Below are 22,833 nucleotides of genomic sequence, written 5' to 3' on the forward strand. Positions count from 1 at the left end.
CCATTTATAATTATTATAAAATATTGGCTATATTTCCTGTCTTGTACAATGTATCTTTATAGCTTATTTTATGCATAGTAGTTTGTACCTCTTAACCCCTATCCCTATCTTGCCTGTCCCCACGCTCCCCCGGATGGTAACCACTAGTTTATTCTCTTTATGTGTGAAGACAACACTTCTCAAAGTTTAATGTGCACACCAGTCACCTGGGATCTTGTTAAAAAGCAGTTTTCAATTCAGTAGGTCTGGGGTAAGATATTAGAAATGAAGAAATTTGTTAAAAGTAAGTTTCCAGGTGATGCTGATGTCCCTGGTCCAGGGACCACACTTTGAGTGGCAAGGTGCTATGAATCTCCTGGAGAATTCTCCACTTTTAGTGTGAGTGCTCCTTGGCTATTTGCTATGTGACAAGTGTTCCTTATTTTGGCAAATGGGGACTGATAAATATCATTAGTGTACTAGAACAGAGTTCTACACAGACTGCGCCATTCCACTACCCAAAAATATTTTGTACACTACAAAAACAAAAAGAATGGAAGTTTGAGATGCTCTGCAAACATTTTAACTTCCTATCTATTTTGAGAAATCGAGCATGGTACTGCTTTGTCACTTTCCTGTGAAAGGATAAAAGGAGACATCAGTAAGTGCCTCCCAAAAGAGAAAAATCATGATTGAATATTATCACTACCAGTTACCTAGGATACAAGAAATGAAGTTTTGTCACCTTGGCCCTTGGAAATGGTAACCAGGTGTCATAGAAAGAGATTCTACCTATGGTTGAATCTTCTTGTTCTGTCACTTCACTCTTCCCCATAAAGGAAAGGGAGAAGAGGGACTTTTCACTGTGCTTTCTTTTGAAACAAAAGCAACACCACCCCAGGAGAGGGTGGAGGATAATGTCTGATTCTTAATATTATCTAGGGAGAAAATACATATCTTGGCCAAAAAAACCCCCATACTTTTCACTGCTTCATGTCCCTTGGGGTTCTGAACCTCTCATTTTCTGTCTTACGTAAAACAAATATAAAAGCAAAGCAAATAAAAAGTTTGATTGTTTCAGACTCTCACAGCGAGAGTGGAGTTTTTCTTGATCTTTAGCTAATAATTTCCCCAAAATTATTTGTAAAAGTTCTTATGAACCATAAAATACCAAACAAATGTCAGGATAATAATCATTGCTGCTATGAGATTTCTTCGCATAGCAGGAAAGAAATTTTTTTTTAAATCTACACAGAACGTACAATGTTTAGAGAACTGTTCCCTCCTATCAGTTTTTAGAGGTGACAGATGTAGTGATGACTATTTGACACTTTCCCCCAGTCCATCCTGGACAGTTATCTTAGCAAAGGAGTAAATACTGTGTATTGTCAGTCACTTTGAAATTTACACACTCTACAGTGGCCATCTGATTGCTTCAAGATTCATTTGTGCATTCCTCCCACAAATGTTTGGGAAGGTGTCAAGGAGGAGACACTCAGTCATGGACATCTGGCAGGGTGTCACGAGAGACCAACTTAACTCACTTCATGATTCTGCCCTTACTCATGCAAGTGAATAAAGATGGAATTGATTTGAGAATGCTGCAAATGTTACTAATTTCCAAAAGAGAAGCGTGGGATGATAATGGTAAATGTTATATTGTCAAAAGTCAAGCAGAATATAAAGTTTGCCGTTATTTAGAGGAGAAAGTATTTTCATTTGATTTATAACTAGTTGGCAAATTAACGCAGTATTAAAACAGCAACCTCATAATAAATAACATTGAAAAGTGCATAACTAGACTGATATTCATGTTCAAAGGCGTGACTTTGTATATAAAAACACATCATGGGGCTTCCCTGGTGGCGCAGTGGTTGAGAGACGGCCTGCTGATGCAGGGGACGCGGGTTTGTGCCCCGGTGCGGGAGGATCCCACATGCTGCGAAGCGGCTGGGCCCGTGAGCCACGGCCGCTGAGCCTGCGCGTCCGGAGCCTGTGCTCCGCAACGGGAGAGGCCACAACAGTGAGAGGCCCGCGTACCGCAAACAAACAAACAAAAAAACACATGATGTTAATGCTCAACCCTGACATTTTGGAGAATAACTTCCAAATGGTGTGTGAGGCATGTCTTATCTTTAGATTAATGTGTGATATGGAAGGAGGGGCAGAAATGTTACTCAAGTGTGAAAATCAGAATCCTTTCCTTGTGTGTAGTGTTATGCCATACTGTGAGAATAAAACACTTTTTTGCAATATATAAATTATAGTATAATTTAGAAATAATAAGACGTTGAGCATGGACAAAGACTCAAAAGCTCTTAAGAACATTAAAAATAACTTTTATATAAGTATCATTCTTATAAAGATAAATAGGTTAGCAACGGGCAGAAGACCTAAGTTTCCTTAAAATAGATAAATTTTATAATCAAGAATTTTATGTTTGGCAAAATATTTGAGGTTTCCAAACAGTTGAAAATTCCTCTGAAATGCTTGAATTCAGAACAGTTATTTAAAATCCTTATGAGTATCTTTATTATTTTTTTATTGTTACTTATCTATGCATAGTGATCCAAATGAAACCACTGCATTAAAACAGTAACCCATACAACCAGGAACAGAGTCCATATTCTTGAAAAAGATATTCTATTAACCTACGAAACACACTGTGAATGAAATAGTCAAAACTAAATGAGATACACCGCTGAATTCTCCTCTGGAGACACAAAGACAGCCACTGCCCCTCCCAAACTTAGAGAATGCTCTGAAATACTTTTTTTGTCTCTTTGACTAAAACAAATGACTAAATTACATGAAAATCCCCAATCTTCCACCACTAGGACAAATTATACACATATTTGAGAAGTAGTATTGACAGATTAGTAATGAAAAGTACCAATTACTCAGTTAAAGTTGAATTTCAAAAAGTTTTTTAGGACAAGTAATATTTGATGCAACCATATCCCATACAATACTTACACTTAGCAGTGTGTTGTTGTTCATCTGAAGTTTGTATTTACTGGGTACCCTGTGTTTTATCTGGCAACCCTATTGAAAAGGCCATTTCAGGTTAGAGCTATTATGTAGAGAAAGAGAAGGAGCGGGATGGGGGCTGGGGAGGAACACCACCAGCTACGATAGTAATAGTAGTAGGAAAAAGTAACAACTATTTACAAAGTGTTTCCCTCTGTGCTCTGTGTTCACGATCTCATTTAACTCTTCCCAAAAGTCCTCTGGGCTAAGTTCTTTATAGAGGAAGAATTTAGCATAGAGCCTGGCACATAATAACCACCAGTCACTGTTAATCAATTCTATTATTTTTATTTTTAACATCACCATACCTCCTTCTCAAAAAGAAAACTGAGGCTCTGAGACCCCAAGTTCACTTAGTTTGAAGGAAGGCGCTGAGATTTGAATCACTTTCTGGAGCCCAAGATCTTAGACTTTGTTCCACTGTTCTAGATAAGATTTTACTCTGAACATCTGAACTGCACTAGGTGGCTGAAGCCTTGAAGTGGCCTTCATTTTGACTCTGTTCTAACTCATGTCAACATAACTGTGGTTGGTTGGAACAAGCTATAGTTTAGAAGCAAGAATGCTGCATAGCTATATGGAGCAAAGGTATTTGGCATGAGAGTTCAGGGCCACTGGAACTGACACATTCACAAACATCAACAGGCTTTTTGGTGGCAGCTGTGAACCTTGAAAGGGAGAAGAGAGGCAGTAAATGTCTGCAAAATAACTAAAATCCAGGTCCTCTGATTCCTAGTAGTGGTCAAACACGTCATCTTCATTTCTTTTTTCCTTCTTGTGTGTTGAATAAACTCATCAATGAAAGTCACTTAATAATGTCCACAAATTTTCTTCTACTAGGCATATAAATGCAGACGTGGACAAAGAATGTCACCTGCCACATCAGTAAACAAATGATGTTGTGGCCAACAAGCCCTCAGCCACTGCAGCAGCCCCCAACTGTGCACCGTGAGGGGATTCAGGATGGAGAAAAACACGATACTGGCCTAGATAGTTAAGGTGCGTATTGAAGGAATGATTTCATTTGCATCTTCCCATAAATAGAAAATCCCTAAATTCATTAACTGGAAATGTCCATTTTTTATTCTAATTAGCAGTAATCTTTGATGTTCAGCTATCTGGGCGGGCGGCACATGCAGAATTCCTACATACTCTGGCTCCTCCGTTACCTCTTTGGAGCAGTCCCTCAGAGCTATCTGAGAGGTTGTCTCCTAGGCTTAAGTCCTCAGTATGTCCACTTAATAAAACATAATTCTCAACTTTTAGCTTGTGCTTTTTTTTTTTCAGTTGACAGAGAAATCAGTGCTAACATCCTCTATCACACCCTTCAATTAAACTTATCACTAAGGCTGTGATTAATTCGGCAAATTCTTTAAAAAGTCTTCATTAATTATGAATTTTTCTTCCTTTCCATTCTAGACAGTCCAATTTTGAGAATATTACTTTTGGAGAAACATTATTAATTCAATGTCTGAATAATAAGATTTCATAAATAATAACTCAGACTTCAAGTTTTAATAACTAATGTCTTACACCATGAACCTGCCACAGCCATCAGATTTATAGAGTAGCAGAGGTGAGAGTGAAAATAGATTGGAAATCATCCTGATAACTACACATCTGCACCTAGTTTCACCATTCAGCCAATAAAAGAGAAGGAAAAATAGCCTGACAGTTTAATTAATGACTTTTTAAAATATCAAGGGCAAAGTAGTCCAACTTAGAGACTAACAATTAAGATAAAACTGAAAATTATCTAAAATTGATTTATAAATCTTATTTACCACTAATGTAATATTAGACCACTTTTTCTTTTAGTAAAACATGCTTCAAATGTTGCTGCAGATCAATTCTCTTAGTATCTCATTGTTGCCAACAGCAGATGATTTTGGACAACACATCAATGAAGTCTGACAGGAAATATATGACAACATATCTCAGCATAGGATTGTATTGACTTAAAAAAATTAAAATCTCAAAAATAAATATCATTTAGCAAATGAATTTTTTTAAGTTTTAAAATTCTAAAAGTTTCTAGGCTTAAGATTTTTTTTTAATTACAAATCAATTTTTTAAACTCGAGAATTTTCATTTGCTAATTTGCAGATAATTTGGCCTCTTTAAAATCGGTCAGTTTATACAGTTGAGGCTCAGAAGAGGTTTCAGCATTGGAAGGATTTTTAAAGTTTCACAGATATCAGTAATTGCAGGGGCCGTTGATTTATTCACATGGCTATCCACCCCACTTCCCCACCACAAGGGCCCCAGGAATTTCCCAGCCTTCTTTCCTGACACACACCCGCCCTGAATGCCCAGAGTCACCCTTAATATGCCAGCACAAACTATGGTACTAGTATGGAATCATACAGAGTCATTAGCTCACAAGACAGAATCAAATCCACCTTAATTAAAGCCACAGTAATTCCCAAGTCACACTGGATAGGGTAAAATAGATCACCATACAACTTGCAGAGGACTATCTTTTAAAGAACTCACATAAGATATTCAGCTCCTAAGAGCCTCACATTCTTGTATAGACTTTTTCACTCCACAATAAGAAAAAGTAGATATGGCTGCCAACGGAGTAAAATTAATGTACACAAATCAATGAGCTTATGCATAAAGGAGATTCTGATATTCTCTTGTAAAAGCATGTTAACAGCCATGACCTTTGTTATAATGCAGTTTGTACCCGCCCAGAGCAAGTCACCAGATGAGAATGTGACCCTTGGTCAGAAGAGCACAACTGAGCTTACTGTTAATTTGAACAGACACCATAGCATAAAACAAAAGACTCTGAGACCAAAACCTTGTCAGTTGGAATGTAAATGAATCCTGCTGACAGAAAACTCTTTTCTGAATCTAGAAGCTGGAGTTGTCATGGGAGGCCCTGTGAATGGCTGCCTGTCAAAGTTTGCAGAGAGCGGGGCTTCCCCACATAGTTTATGTGGCACTGAGAAGAGTAGGAGGTGGCAGAGAACATAATGGTGCACTGGCAACAGCATGTATTGTAAGCCACGTAGTTTAGAAGACCCTAGAAGACTAGCAATGTGTTTAGCTGTCTGGCTTTTTTGTTTTTTATTCTTCCTACCCTCTTAAATATGTGAGTTTGCAGGGAGATTCTAAATGAGAGGCAGAGCAGGGATGAGTAAATGAAAATTGATACCTTTCACCTGTTACCAGAGTAATGGCTCGATTAGTTATTTGCTGGCTTCCAGCAGAGCTGTGAAGAAGCATTTTCCAGAGTCATTTAAAGTCGCTGCCACCTCAACAAAACTGCCCTGGAGTTCTGATTCTCACTGACTTCAAAATTATGCCTCTTAGGTTTTGGGACTTACTAAACACTTTGCAGTCACTGAGGAAAGAGTTCCTGTCACGGGCCCCAACTAACCAGGTGATGTAGGGAGGGCAGCTATTCAGAAAAACTGACATTGGAACTCTGGCTATATCCAGCTACCAAACACACAAGAACACATCTGCCAGAGGTACTGGGATAAGGAGAAAGTGGGTAGTAGGCTGAGGTGCAGCAAGTTTGTCTGATGTAGGAATCCTTTCCTAACTTCCCATGCTTTTTGTGTAGACAAAAGTTACCTGGAACACATATGAAGTTGTTTTTTTTTTTTAACATTTTGTAGTTTAAAAAAAGATACAAACACTGCTATTGCAAAAGGTATGTTTATGCCTAGTAGCTGTTTAAAATGTGCATTTTTTTCCTTAGGATTTGAAAAAAATCAGATCCACACTTTATGCATCTTTACAAATCTAATTTCTTCACCCCTCCTCCTTCACACACAAAGTCAGACAACTCCATCAGTAGTTTCTGCCTCATCTCTTCCTTTGTAATAGAGCATTTCCTCATGGGATATCCCACTACCCATCCAAACATGCCTTTACTTCTAATGACACCAGTACCTCATTTTATGCCTGATGCACCAGCTCGCACTCCTCCACGATTTTTCTCCTTTGACTGCAAATATGCTTGGAAGAAACACACTGGGTTCTGTTTGTTATTAATACCATAGACTGAATTAATTTTACTTCTTACTGAGCAGTCAGGGCAATTCCAGACCAGGTTAGAGCACAAGTTGACACTGTGAACAGAGGGGACACCTAACTGGGGTTTGAGGTGATGAATTTACACAGAGAAACATGGTAGAACCTGAAATCCAGGGTACAGGTAAGGGTCTGGACAAGGAAAGTGGAGGCATCACCAGGAGATGAGCAGGAGTCTTAAAAAATTAATGGCACCCTAAGTTCTCATTTCATTTACTCTATAATTTGGCAAAGAATGGAGTCCATCTCAGCTTGATATCATCAGCAGGTGAGATCAGGAGAGACAATTATGAAAGGTAACAGTTTGACCCTACATACATTACATGTCATGTATTACACTTAAACACATGAGAATGGAAAATATTTGGAACATACAGTATCACTTTTCTAAAGAAGTATATCAAGTGTCCAAGCTAACATTTTGACAGCTACTGCTCTGCTCAATGCCCTTTAGCCCAACTGTTCAATAAGTTTTCATGGCCAGAACTTAACAGACACACAAAAAATTAATGATTTATGCTTCTGAATATAGCTGCTATGGCACACTTTTTTTCTGATATTTTTTCTTAGACTTTTAAAAACAGGTCTCTGCCTTTTAGATCTTACAATCAGTAGTAGACCAGAAGATGGACAACAGTACTTTACTTTTTTCATAGCTGGCAGTGTGGCTTGTCCCATGCTGTGGCTTGGGAAGAAAAGACTTGATGGTGAATGTACTTGGAGTCAAATCTCAGCTTACACATGACTTTTGGGCAAGTTTGCTTCTCTGAGCCTCTTTTTTCTCATCTGTGAAATGGAGATGAATATAATCTGCCTCTTGGGGTTATTATAAAATATTTAATATGCACATCTGATAAAACAAGACATAAAACTTCTATTCTTATTACCCATTTGCTTTGACAGTTCTGGCATTTTCTCACTGCTGTGCCCTGTGTCACAGACCTAAAATGATTTTGTGCTACTTTGACATCTGACACTGGGAAAACCTCAAATGGCTTTACTGCAAGTTCTTCTCTTCACTCTGCTTCCATGATGAAATCAACATCCTTATAAAAAACAAGCAGAAGAATGGGAAACTGGCATCTACTATGCATCCAACAAACACCATGTGCTGTCCTAGTGAGCTCAGTTTTTCTGTTGGATAAACAGATTTAGAGAAGGTAGACTGTGCAAGAATTATACACCTATTAATGGCAGAATGAAGATTCAAACCCAGTCTGTCTGATATGGCATCCCATGCTCTTTCCACTACATCAAAAATTTTGGCAGCAACGATAAAACAGAAATATAAAGAACAATTTAATTTCAATCAGGGCTCCAGATTCTTTTAAATTATTTCCCATGATTTATGTGGGAGGGGCTCTTAAACCTTGGGCCCACTAAAAGGAAGATGCCATAGATTCAGGCTGGGGTCCCACCCATATCTTTTATTCACTCATTTAATATTTATAATACTGGGTACTATGTGGATAAAACAGAAGATATGGTTTCTGCCCCTCAGAATATAACAGTAAAACAGAGAAATCTGATAGCCATTTTTAATCACCTACTGTATACAAAGCCCACTGTAAAGGATATGATACAAATGCAAATAAGGACGCTATGCCATTCAAGTTAGTTTTGGGCGAGCGTGTTAAGTAGAAGAGAACTGGGGTCAGAGAATTACAGACTTCAAAGCTGTAAGATACCTTACGGATGATCTCTCGTCACTTCCATGCTTCCTTGTAACTCAGTATAAAACTCAAACTCCTTTACAAGAGATAGGAGATTCCGGCCGCTCACCTCTCTGGCTGCATCTCCCACCACTTTTCCCTCCCACTTCAGGATCTGTACTATAGCCCAGGAATATCCCATTCTCATTTCGCTGAGCCTCTGCCCCCTCCTCACTGTCTGCCATGATCATCTATCTCTACTTGCCCCTTCCTCAGATGACCTCTGATGATCCATCTTTACTTCCATTTGCCCCATCTTTGGGGTCAGTGTTCCTCTTTGAGCACACAGGCCCTCTGGGAATCCTCTGTCAAAGCACTGGATGCACAGTGTGGCCACGGTCTCTCCCACTGGACAGCAGGCACCCTGAGAACAGGAACCAGGTGCTGCAGTCTTCAGAGCCCCAGGGCTTGGCTCAGGGAAAGGAACTGACTCTTGAGAGATTAGCTCAATTTTCCAAAAGCAGATCTTATAATCAAGGTGTGAAGGATATAAGCCAAGTCCTAAAAGATGTATAAAAGTTGATGGGGGGGGGGGGCCCTTCCCTGGTGGTGCAGTGGTTGAGAGTCCGCCTGCCGATGCATGGGACACGGGTTCGTGCTCCGGTCCGGGAAGATCCCACATGCCGCAGAGCGGCTGGGCCCGTGAGCCATGGCGGCTGAGCCTGCATGTCCGGAGCCCATGCTCCGCAACGAGAGAGGCCACAACAGTGAGAGGCCCACGTACCGCAAAAAAAAAAAAAAAAAAAAAAAAAAGTTGATGGGGAAGATTTGATTGGGGATTCAGGTAGAGTAAGAAAGCAGAAAAGCTGAAGGCATGCTCAGACCCTGCTGGTAGACCAGGCTGGCTGGAACAGAGTTTAATGGAGTTTAATGGAGGCCAGATTTAAAAGGCAGATATAGCCTGATTTAGGAGGATTTTAATACATAGAAGAATACAGGCATCCCCTTTTGAAGGAATTTGATCTTATTTACTTTTTTATACTTTTTATATAGTATAAAGTATACTTTTTTATACTTTATACTTTTATACTTCTTGACACTTTCTATACTCTCAGAGATAGTCTAGAACTTATTGGAAGACATACTAAAGACACGATCTTACTAATCCCATATGAATCTATTTAATAACCAGTTACTTAGAGGAAGAGTCAGAGTACAGAAGAATATAAGCGTCATATTTATCAGGACAGTAAGTATAAGCATGGAAAGTTTAGGATCAGGTCTGCAGGGCAACATAGTTTGATTATATGCCAAGTAAGATGTCAACAAAAAGTAACTGTCTAAAGCAGGAGTCCCCAACCCCTGGGCCGTGGGTCAGTACTGGTCACGGCCTCTGAGGAACCAGGCCTCACAGCAGGAGGTGAGCGGCGGGCGAGCGAGTGAAGCTTCATCTGCCGCTCCCCAGCGCTCACATTACCGCCTGAACCACCATATCGCCCCCCTCACCCTCACTCCCCCCACCCTCCCGCCCGTGGAAAAATTGTCTTCCACAAAACAGGTCCCTGGTGCCAAAAAGGTTGGGGATCACTGGTCTAAAGGCATCTTAGACCTCCTCTGAGAATGATGCTTATAAACTACAATCAAAGATGAATATTTTCATTCTGTCATTTATAGGGATATAAATTTCAGTGAAGTGACAAACATTTTTGCTAGAATTCTTACTCTTATTACAGAACTTACTATTCTCTTTGGTCAGTAATATGGCTTTAATAGTTTGTAAGTACTACACCTAGTGATTTTTCTGGAAAGATCTGGAGGTAGTCATTCTGCTGAGACTACGTAGGCGTGCTGATCATGTCATACATATGTGAAATGTACAGAAATAGGCAATTAATTACCTCAGGTACAGTATATAGGATGTGATATTTTGCACATTCCTTCTCCATGATATTTGAAGTAGCTCTTTGAGTTGTTTTCTTTAACTAGCCTCAAAGACATGAAACTGCTAATTACAAACCATCCTGTGACACGCAGAGTGGCCATGCTGAGGATAAGTAAACATTTAATTCAAAAAAAGTTTTAGAAAAGCAGCAAGTACTCTACATAAATATATCTAAAGATAATACGTGAAACCATATTATAGGATTTTGTCTGTTTTTCAGAAAAGACACTTCAAAGTTAATAATGAACCCTTTTATGAATACACCTCTTTAGCTGAATTTATCAAATTGAATGCATCTAATGCATATTCTAGAAGCTGGGCAAGATTCTATATTGACAGCTTTTGTTTTAATTTGTTGCCTGGCAGTGGGAATCTTATTCCGTTGTATGCCTAACTCATCTGTGCATACAGAAGGCAATGGTATTTTTATAGCATATTAATAAAAGGCTAAAAGATGTGATGTTTTCTAATGAGTAGACTTTGAAGTGAGAAGGTACATGATTATTATGAGTTTTTTTTTTAACATCTTTATTGGAGTATAATTGCTTTACAATGGTGGGTTAGTTTCTGCTGTATAACAAAGTGAATCAGCCATATGCATACATATGTCCCCATATCCCCTCCCTCTTGAGCCTCCCTCCCACCCTCCCTATCCCACCACTCTATGTGGTCACAAAGCACCCAGCTGATCTCCCTGTGCTATGCGGCTGCTTCCCACTAGCTACCTATTTTACATTTGGTAGTGTATATATGTCAATGCCACTCTTTCTCAACCTCGTCCAGCTTACCCTTACCTTTCCTTGTGTCCTGAAGTCCATTCTCTATGTCTGCACCTTTATTCCTGTCCTGCCCCTAGGTTCTTTCAAGAACCTTTTTTTTTTTAGATTCCATATATATGTGTTAGCATACGGTATTTGTTTTTCTCTTTCTGACTTACTTCACTCTGTATGACAGACTCTAGGTCCATCCACCTCACTACAAATAACTCAATTTCATTTCTTTATATGGCTGAGTAATATTCCATTGTATATATGTGCCACACCTTCTTTATCCATTCACCTGTCGATGGACACTCAGGTTGCTTCCATGTCCTGGCTGTTGTAAATAGTGCTGCAATGAACATTGTGGTACACGACTATTAGGAGTTTCTTAATGACTTTTTCAGCTGGAGTCACTCTTACCATGTACCTCAGTGAGGAAGGAATCACTCTGCCCTTTCATTGTCAGCTGATGATCCCTCAAGATCCTGACTCTGAAATGGCCTATCTGCCTTTTGTTCCGTGAGTTATAGGACTTTTTTTTTTTTAAATTAAAGGGGTGGAAGTGGCTTTACTAAGATCCACAAATATCTTTATCCAATTTCGAGAAGAAAATAGGATTGTACTGGCTATTTATTGTCTGGAAAAAACAACGAGTAAAACTAGAATCACAAAGAAAGGCAAGAAGAATGAACCGGAAAGAACATGGGTTTAGAGCTTCCGGCCTCATCTCTGCCATTAAGTCTCGTGTGACCCAGAGGATGCAATAAAATATCACCTAAGTTCAGGTAGGATTGGAAATGACGAGGCAGGCTTAGTAGGGAAGGCTGTGAAAAATCTAGTATTCTAAGATAACTTGAATCTCCAACAGAAGCCAGAAATATAGATTGATGTGAAAGCTCTTGATTTTTGAATGTTGAAAACTAAATTTAACTAATAATAAAATGCATTGAAGGTAAAATAAAACTTATTTGCAGGCTGCATTCTGCCTACAGGCCTCCAGAATGGGACATTTGCAAGACTCATTTTCTTGACTATTACAGGAGAAACTGAAGTCGATGATCAAGCGCTAACATTTCCCTCCTGGGCAGTGGAAAGTCTCAAACTCTGTTCTCTCTTCTTCTATCTTAACCAACATCCTTTCTGGCCTTCTTCTGTTCAGTCTTTTATTTAAATTCACTCAATATATAGCCTTCTCACCTGCACTTACAGTATGGAAGACTACTGTGATGAGAAGAACAACAAAGATGAAGACAAAATCAGGAGATGACAGCAAGTTTTAACTTAGAATCTATACATAGTTATAGCATGCATAACATATGCACATCTATGAAGTGTGCACAGGACTGCAAGAATTCCTACAGTTGATTATGTAAATGGCAGTTTCCACTCCAGAGTACTGTTACAGTGCTTAGAGCTCTTTGGAAAAAGACATAAATGCCTTGAGATAATCATGATATTCTTATTTTAAATGACAAAGTCCCTGTGCAGCATGGAGAATTTAATGTAATGTCTACACTTGTTTTTTCAAGAGAAGCCAGAAATATAGACTTCCTGTGAAAGCTCATGCTTTTTGAATGTTGACAACTAAATTTAACTAAACATAAATGAAAGCAAAAATATAGCACATAAAGGTCACTGTCTTTTTCTGGAAAAGAATGCTTTAATTTTATGTCTTAACTGATTTTTACTACATTGCAGCAAGTTGAACCATGAGGAAACCCATGGAATATGACCATAACAGCTCTGTCTATTAAAAGCTGTCGGCTTCCTTCTGTAGGTTTAATGGATGACAGAGGGAATGCTATTCAGTGTTAGCCTCCTAAGTGGTTTCTTGTTTGTTCTTCATACAGAAGCTAGTGTGCTCTTTGAAAGACAAGCCTGTTCATATGACTTCTCTACTCAAAATCCTCCCATCACTTCTCATGACTCTTGCAAAATAGTTCTAAGCCTTTACTACAGCCTGTGACGTGGTTTTTAAATAGCCACAAATGCTTTCCTACTCATCCCATGAAGGGGCCGAGTCTCTTCCCCCACTCCCTGAATCTGGGCGGGCCTTGGGACTTCTTTTGATTCCTAGAATGTATCAGAGGGGACCTTGAGCAAGCTCTGAACCCAGATCTTGAGGCCTAAAGCTCCCACCACTCTCATCCTCTTGGAACACTTCTGCCGCTATGTGACGAAGGCCATCGTAGAAAACTATGTCACCTACGGACATCCTGGACCATAAGCTCCAACAGAACTGCCAGATGGCTTCAGCTCTTGAGTTAACCCAGGCAAGACCAGCAGAAGAATCACCCAGTGAACCCACAGAAGTGTGAGAAATAATGATTACTGTGTTAAGCCACTAGGTTTTATTGTGATGTGCTATGTAGCAGAAGGTAATACAGCTCTATGAGGTACTGGCTGATCTGACCACAGGGTACTTCCCCTCCTCTCTATTTTAGCCATTCTGGCCTCCTTGATTTTTTTATATTATTCCGTTTTCTCACTGGGATTCTTTTCCTAAAACGTCTTTATTTTTCTGATCCCTAAACAGAATTGTGTGGCTTCAATCATTATAGTATCCCAACATATATCACAACTTATTTCTGACTTTATACAATTCCCTTCCATCTCACCCCTTAACTTGGGTCTAAGACATTAGATTTGTGTATATTTACTTTGCAGTTGCCTTTTTTCAATTTGATTTTACTTTTAGAGCAGTTTTAGGTTCATAGCAAAAATGAGTAGAAGGTACAGAGATTTCCCATATGCCCTGTACCCACAACACATACAAAGCCTCCCCCATTATTAACATTCCCCTCAAAGTGGTACATTTGTGACACCTGATGAACCTATATTGACACATCATCATTACCCAAAGTTCATAATTTACATTAGGGTCCACTTTTACTATTGTGCATGCTATGTATCTGAACAAATATGTAACTTGTATCCACCATTATAATATCAGAGTAGTTACACTGCCTAAAAATCCTGTGTTCCACCGCCTAAAAATCCTGTGTTCCACCTATCCACCCCTCCCAACACTTGGAGGTCTCTGTCTCTTGACTGAAATAATTTGGATGTTAGTGAGCCCTAGGGAAGGTCCTAATCACTGAAGACATATGGCACATGCCAAAGAGATCAAGTAAGAAAACATCACCTGACATCCCTAGTGCTCACTGTACATAGGTAGTGGGTCAACATTACACACCAACTGCACACTACACGATGCTGAGTATTTGCAAGTCAGTTCTCATAGGCTAGAACCCACATCTGTTCAAACCAGAAACCTGAGTGTCATGCTGGACTCTTTCTCTTTTGTTTTGTTTGTTGTGGGGTTTTGTTTTTGGTTTCCTCCCCATTTACTCAGTAATCCATATGATTTAACTTTCTAAATAGGCATGTAATCCACGCTCTCACCTCCCTGCAGTTCATCCACGTGACTATAGCCAAGGTGCTCATTATCTCTTGTCTGAACTGTCTTAACAGCTTCTTACTTGATATTCTTGCCTTCCACCTTGCCCCACCTCTAGTCCATAAATGGCCAGCCTGAGCATTCTGTCAGCAGATGGAAAAACTAGGGAGGAAAGGATTTAGCTATTCTTCCTAGTATAATTTTTCAAGAACCTGAAGACGTTCAACCTTACATCCACCATGCTCACCTATTTTCCTATGAGACTAGAAATAATCTCTTGGAGAACCTGCAGTGAAACTTTCTTCTCCAGCTGTTTTTTTGGGGTTTTTTTATCCTTTTGAGAGAATACTTTCTATCAGAGCAAACCTGGAACACTTATTTGCGCCTTCTCTTCTGTTTTTACCTACATTGTCAACAAATAGTGGGTCTGAATCCCATTTTATGAAGTCCCAGGAGATGTTACTGCCTTTTTACTATTTGAAAATTTAGTGTTTTAATATTACTCTCTCTGGTGGCTTTATTTCTTATTATTAGCGTTTTCCCTGTGCTCTACTTTATATCTTTTGTTTCTTTGAGATTTATAACATATATAGTTTATATATGTACATATATTTTAATTCGGCAGTCCATCCTGTCAAATAATTACATGCAACACTCTCAGATTTTCAGAATGTTCTCTGTGTTTAACTTATTAGAAGTTCCGTTCTTTCTTCATGGAAGATTAGACATACAAAAACTGTCTACAAGTAAAACTCTCTTTGGGCCTCTGGGCTCACATTTAACTGGGAAAATATGAATCCTTTCCTGCTGATGCCTCATAGGGTCCCAGACATGAGGGAAGTGAAGAGGAAGACCTTTTTTTTTTTCTTTTTTTTTTTTTTTTTGCGGTACGCGGGCCTCTCACTGTTGTGGCCTCTCCTGTTGCGGAGCACAGGCTCCGGACGCGCAGGCTCAGCGGCCATGGCTCACGGGCCCAGCCGCTCCGCGGCATGTGGGCTCCTCCCAGACCAGGACACGAACCCGCGTCCCCTGCATCAGCAGGCGGACTCTCAACCACTGCGCCACCAGGGAAGCCCGAGGAAGACCTTTTTAGCATTCTTTTTAGCTCTGTCTTTTATGGACTCACTATGCATAGAGAATTCTTCTGTCAGTTTGTATGTAAGATTTCTGATTTTGATTTTATGGAGTTTATCCATAAAACGTATACAGAATTGTTAATAGCATTACATATAAATAATTATTAATATATTTAGTAATTAGAAAAATCAGATTTGTTACTAAATTCACTGAAAACAATAGCCTTTAGTATCTAAGAAATACTTTGAGTTCAAATACTTTCACATATTTCCTTTATCTTACATTTAGAAACCCTTAAAAATAAGCATAGTATTTTACTATATTAAATCATTTGTCATTAAGCAATGAATACTACTTTATTCTAAATTTCTGTGACAACTGAAAATTCAATGTCACTAAGTTAGTCTACCTTTTGCTAAAGTCTATGATGAATCACCTATTAGCTATAACTATTACTATATAACTATAGTATATAGTTATATACTACTATATAGTTATATATTACTATATAACTGTACTATTTATATAGTAGCTATAAATATTTCATTTATACTTTCCATGTTGATTATTTTCAAATGGTAAGTACTAGCAGTTTTTTCCCTTGTCTTCCATTAATGAACAACTTTGAATTAGGCAAATTTCTGGATATTGCTGTAATTATATCAGAGAAGGACAGGAATATGCTTATAAACTAGTCACATAGAACAATAGGATTTGTAGAAATTCACAACCATTGTCAAAGTGTGTACCCTATACTTGTGGATCTTTACCCACATCCTCCTTCTTTTGGGGAACTGAGTGATTCAACTAGAGTTGCTTTCTCTCAAGAAAATGCCTAAACTGACATATCACTGATACACTCCCCACACAAATTCATCTTTACATCCTCTACTGAATTTAAGTTAAAAACATTCTGTCCTAGAAAGCCAGTAGAGAAGGTAAGGTGGTGAGAAAAGTGTAGATAAGTTTATGGACAGTCACACTCTGAGGATATCTGTTCTCCTACTTTAGGTATATTGTATAATAACAGGATTCCCACACCCCGCCACCCCGAGTTGGTTTGGGAATATAATGATGCCTATGGTCCTACTCAGAAAATTTAACTCCAGTCATTGAAATCTTTGGTCTAAGGTAGAAGCAGAGACATCTCCAGGAAGAGGTCATTTTGAGTAGCTGCAGGTTCAGGCTGAGAGGAGCAAGAGAGAACCAGAAGCTGGAAGTCACCTAAGAAGATGGGACAAACATCCATTGAGCCTCCAGGGTCCTAGGCCCTGTGCTCAACTCTTTCACATCCCTTTTCTCATATGATCCCCCAAATAGTTCTATAAATAGCTATCACTGATTTTATAGATTAGGAAATCAAGGATTAGAAGAAGCCAAATACCTTGCAACTTTCCTAAGTAGCAGAAACCTCAAACAATAACCTCTCCTTTATTCAGCCTTGTTTTTAAGAAAAGCACACAAGGGAGATACTTAAAATTTACAAATACCTGGCTAACTGCCAGCAGAACATTTCCCCATGCACTAAACACCCCAGGTTCACCAACTCTGTCCAGAAGGTAAATGTCATGGCATTTTTGATTTCTTTTATTGGTTACCAACATCACTCAAACTGTATAAACTCAAACTCAGCACAGCAATCATCTCAGTAAATAAAGGTTTCCAGGATAATTAAAAACTACGGCAAAAGAGCAGATTTGAATATCCTTATTCAACAATAACAAAATCAAACTTATTTAAAATATACCAAAGGTGCTTCTACAATTCTTCCTATTAACATTTGTAATAGATTTTTATTCTTTAAATTATCTATGTAAATTGGTATCTTCCCTTCTAAGTTATAAACACGTAATCATCTCCAACCTGAAAAAGGAATCTTTTTGAAATATTACGAGATCAGATTTATTGTTATTTGAGTTGGCAACAAATTAAGTGTATTGTTTTCAATGAATCACATTTAGAAATGTGTATAGAGTGCATCTGAACATATTTACATAAGTAATTTAGAATTATGTTGCTTTTCCATAAATAAAAAACTTAGAACTTTCAGTATTACTTTAAATATCATCTTCATTACACTAGAAGAAATAATTGTGTTTTTAAAACTAAACACATTAGTTGTGCAAATGAGAATGCTCTTGCTTTTGCCAAAATGTGGAAATACAAGACCTCAACTAACATAATGTGCTTTGTGTTTTGTGGAACAACAACTGCATTTCTCTTATACAGACAGAGATGTGTCATTAGAAAGCACAATGGGGGCACCATGCTGTCAGTCTTTGGGGTGAATGAAGCTTGGTACTGATCAAAACCAGGACTTGTTGATGATGCATTAAGTGATTTTGGATTTTTGTTTGGTTTTCTTTTTCATAAGTGGTATCAAAACAATGTAGCTTCCAAATACCTAATTGAATATGAAGTTAAGCTTAGGAAACGTGCAGTCTAGTTTTCTTACACAGATAAAGCCCTAAGCAAACATGATGTAAATAAGCTTTATTTTTATTTAGTCTGATTGTAGATGTCTAGATCCTTGTGTTTGATATCTTTGAATCCAGAGATTCATAAAGCCCCCCTTTATGGTTTTATATTATATAGGAAAACAACTTTCTTACAGAAAGAACTCCTTAGTAATAATGATATATATTTGCATTCTCCTCTTCCCTTACTGAGAAACTACCTTTTGATCTACCTTCTCTCTGAAACACATTAGGTGAGTAAGTGGAAAATTTATTATATAACTATCACCTCAGTTAAGTCATTTGAATGATTATTACTTTAAAATAGGATAGCACGGGCTTCCCTGGTGGCGCAGTGGTTGAGAGTCCGCCTGCCGATGCAGGGGACACGGGTTCGTGCCCCGGTCCGGGAAGATCCCACACGCCGCAGAGTGGCTGGGCCCATGAGCCATGGCCGCTGAGCCTGCATGTCCAGAGCCTGTGCTCCGCAACGGGAGAGGCCACAACAGTGAGAGGCCCACGTACCGCAAAAATAAATAAATAAATAAATAAATAAAATAGGATAGCATGCTTTTCCCCTATTACTCTTATTCCATGGAAACTCAGAATTATCTGTTTTAAACATTAAAAATGCTTTGATCTCTTTATAAGAATAAGACATATGATTTCCAAGCTCTTTTTAACATTTGGTAAATGTTCATTTAACATTAACACAAATTGTGCACTGTATGTCTGTTGAGCACAAAGCATTATGAAGGAACAAGGAAAATAACATGAAGTATAAGATATGATTCCTGCTGTCCATGGCCTTATTTTTTTTTAGTGGGATAGGATAGAATCATCTAGAAATGGCCATATGTTATTTTTGTCCTCAAAAACCATTCAACTTTCTTCTAGCCAACTAAGTACAGTTGACCCTTGACCAAAAAGGGTTTAAATTACACAGGTCCACTTTTATGCAGATTTTTAAAAAATAGTAAATACTAGAGTTGAATCCATGAATGCAGCAGAAACATGGGTGTGGAGGGACCCCAGATAGGGAGGGCCAACTTTATGTTATACAGGGATTTTGGACTGCACCAAAGGTCAGAGTCCCAAAAACCCCATTTTCAAGGGTCAATTGTACTATCATTCCCTTCTATCTATTAAGACTCAAGCAGTTTAGGTAAGACAGACCCTACCCTCAGATGCAGATGCCCTGTCTTCCATTTTGGATCTAAAGTTAAAAGAACTTTAGATCCTACAACTATAATTATCTACAACTATAATTATCTCAGAAGCACAATGAGAGAGCTTGTCTGGAAAGGAAGCCAGTACTAAACAAAAGGAAGCCAGTACTAAACACACAGAACAGAGGTAAGCCACGACAGAGATTCTGACAGCCATACTATCCCATGTATTGAGTTGGTCCAATGCTGGTAATGCCCTGAACTTTAGACAGTATGTTGCTATCTCTCTCACCTGCAACAAACACACTCCTATCTGATATACACATCAAAAGCTAAAGAAGAAAGTGATGAATAGCTGTTCACACTGTATTCCAAAAGATACAAAATAATTTTTTAGTTGCATGTATCCCTGTTACACCACACATCCCTTTCCTAATGTCCCTATTTTGAATTCAAACAGCTAAATTTTTGAGCAGCAATCCATTGTTCCTCTGCACAGATAAAGTACTGAGGTACTATACTCGGAAATTTTAGTTCTTAAATACGACCAACTGGGACAAGTTTTCAATTAAAAAAAAAAATTGTCCCAAGATGGAAATTTTGGCTTCTGAGCCCTCAGGAAAATATAGCTATATTATATATATAATTTTTTTTTAAACAGAAACATGGACTATGACCCTCTCAATAACTATGTAAGATGCCAAGTAATCATGAGGGAGTCTCTTCCAAGAGGACTGAAAGAGAATGAGATGAAAGAGGACTTCTTCCCTTCTTGGCTCTGTAGTACTGATTCTCAACCAGGATGATTTTGCTTCTCAAGGGACATTTGGTAATGTCTGGAAACATTTGATTATTACAGCCGGGGTTGGGGGCGGGGTAGTGAGGGGGAAGGTGCTACTAGCATCTAGTGTTTAGAGACCAAGGGTATTGTTAAGTATCCTACAATGCATAGGACAATCCCTAGCAATAAAGAATTCTCTGGCCCAAAATGCCAGTACTACTGAGGTTGAGCTGTCCTCCCCTATAGAATATACCTTAGGGTTCAGATGTTTAGTTCTTATAAACCTTTAGATAGGGTTAACAAAACAATTAAGTGGAAATAGTAGAAACATTGCACACATTTGGTCATAGAAAACTAAGCACAGTCCCTACCAAATCACAATACCTACATATTCATACATTAGTCAGTTACCTATGAAAGATTTTATTGTTTCAGTCTTCCTTGTTGTCTAATAACTATCACATGATATATCTAACTGGCATTGGCTGCTTTCATATGAGCTTCCGGAGGTCTTTGGTATTGGGTAGCTATGCAACCTTGTGATTTAAAGGGGCTGGCTTCAACTGGGCCATTGCCCATATGATTTATATACGTACACTGCATCTGTGACCTTGTACTAGGCTTTCCAAGTTAAATCAAATATTCCACTTACTGTGATCTTTCCTGCATCTAAAGTCAAAAAGGAATACTCTAATTCTACATATTCAGTCAATGGAGATGTTCCTTTGAGGCAGTTTGCCAATTTTTCTATAGTCAAGTTCAGAAATGTGGCTATGTTAAAACGAACGTCAAACAGCAGAGTCATTAAAATAAAACCTGCTGTCCAATTTCATAGACACAGAGTTCAATGACACCCATAGCAAGCATCAAGCTTCTAATAGAAAACTTCTTGTCAAAAGCAATCTCATGGGCCTCCCTGGTGGCGCAGTGGTTGAGAGCCCGCCTGCCGATACAGGGGACATGGGTTTGTGCCCTGGTCCAGGAAGATCCCACATGCCACGGAGCGGCTGGGCCCATGAGCCATGGCCGCTGAGCCTGTGCTCCACAACGGGAGAGGCCACAACAGTAAGAGGCCCACGTACTGCTAAAAAAAAAAAAAAAAAAAAGCAATCTCACCTAATTTTATATAACATTAGTCATTACAAGATGAAAAATTATTGCTTTGACAGAAAGATCTTATGGTAGGTTCTGAATTCAGAAAAATAAGGCAGCACACTTTGTACAATCAAAACCTACCAAATAACTCATTAATAGTTGTTAGGTGACGTAAAAAGTTAACCCTAAGTGTATATATGAACGAAATATAAGATATTTAGTTACTGAGTTAATACTGAGAAAATTAAAGTTCAAAGATAGTATATTCCAACTTTCAGTTGCATAAAAATAGATATTTCAGTTTGCTTCCAAATGTCCAACTTTTGATCTTTATTAATAATTCAAATGAGCAGAGAAAAAGTGGCCAAGATGGCAGAGTAGGAAGACCCTGAGCTCATCTTCTTCCATGGGCACACCAAAATTACAACTATTTACAGAGCAATTATTGATGAGAAAGACTGGAAGACTAGTAGAAAAGATCTTCTACAACTAAAGATATAAAAAAGGAACCACAACGAGATGTGTAGGAGGGGTGGAGATATGGCATAGTTAAGACCCATACCCCAAGGTGAGTGACCCACAAACAGGAGGATAATTAAGATTACAGAGGTTCTCCCCAAGGAGTAAGAGGACTGTGCCCCACACTGGGGCACACTGTAATTAAAATGGTAAAAATGAAAGATAGATAATATTAAAAGCATCAGGGGAAAAGCAACCAGTTACATACAAGGGAACTGCCATAAGGCTCTCAGCTGACATTTCTGCAGAAACTGCAGACCAGAAAGGGAGTGGCATGATATATTTAAAGTGATGAAAAGGAAAAACCTACAACCAAGAATAATCTACCTGGCAAGACTTTCATTCAGATTTGATGGAAGAGTACAAAAGTTTTATAGACAAGCAAAAGTTAAAAGAGTTCAGCTCCACCAACCAACTTTACAAGAAATGATACAGGGACTTCTCTAAGTGGAAAAAGCTACAATGAGAAATATGAAAATTATGAAAGGAAAATATCTCACGGTAAAGGCAAATATACAGTAAAGGTAGTAAGTCAACTACTTATAAAGCTAGTAGGAAGGTTAAAAGACAAAAGTAAAATCATCTATATCCATATTAAGTGGTTAAGGACTAAACAAGACAAAGAGATAAAATATGTCGAAAACAGTAAATACAGAGGAGGGTAGTAAAAAATGCAGGGTTGTTAAAATGCTTCTGAACTTAAGAGATCAGCAACCTAAAATAATCACATATATGTATGTATGTATATATATATATATATACACATATATATATACACATATGTACACACACATATAAGTGCTAGATAGATACCTATATATAAACCTCATGGTAACCACAAACCAAAAATCTATAATAGATACACATATAAGAGAAAGGAATCCAAATATTACACTAAAGACAGTAATCAAATCACAAG

Source organism: Phocoena phocoena, chromosome 4 (assembly GCF_963924675.1).
Source record: "Phocoena phocoena chromosome 4, mPhoPho1.1, whole genome shotgun sequence".
In the NCBI taxonomy this organism is placed as follows: domain Eukaryota; kingdom Metazoa; phylum Chordata; class Mammalia; order Artiodactyla; family Phocoenidae; genus Phocoena; species Phocoena phocoena.